The sequence below is a fragment of the Myotis davidii genome, unplaced genomic scaffold (genome assembly GCF_000327345.1).
Source record: "Myotis davidii unplaced genomic scaffold, ASM32734v1 scaffold575, whole genome shotgun sequence".
NCBI lineage: Eukaryota > Metazoa > Chordata > Mammalia > Chiroptera > Vespertilionidae > Myotis > Myotis davidii.
This window is the reverse complement of record NW_006290306.1, coordinates 5326032-5326386: the sequence shown is the minus strand read 5'-3', so window position 1 is coordinate 5326386 and position 355 is coordinate 5326032.

Sequence of the window (355 nt, the reverse complement as noted above, 5' to 3'; positions counted from 1 at the left end):
CGGTGAGCCCGGCTTCTGGCTGAGCAGCACTCCCCCTGTGGGAACACACTGACCACCAGGGGACAGCTCCTGCATTGAGCATCTGCCCCTGGTGGTCAGTACACATCATTGCGACTGGTTGTTCCACTGTAGGGCTGAAACTGGCTCTCCGACATCCTGCAAGGGGTCCCTGATTGTGAGAGAGCACAGGCCAGGCTGAGGGACCCCACTGGTGCACAATTGGGGCCATTCAATCCCCAGTTGGGGTATGTACAGAAGGCAGTCGATCAATGTTTCTCTCTCACATTGTAGTATCTCTGGCTTTCCCTTCCTCTCTCTCTCCATTTCTCTCTCCCTTCCTCTCTCTCTGTATGTC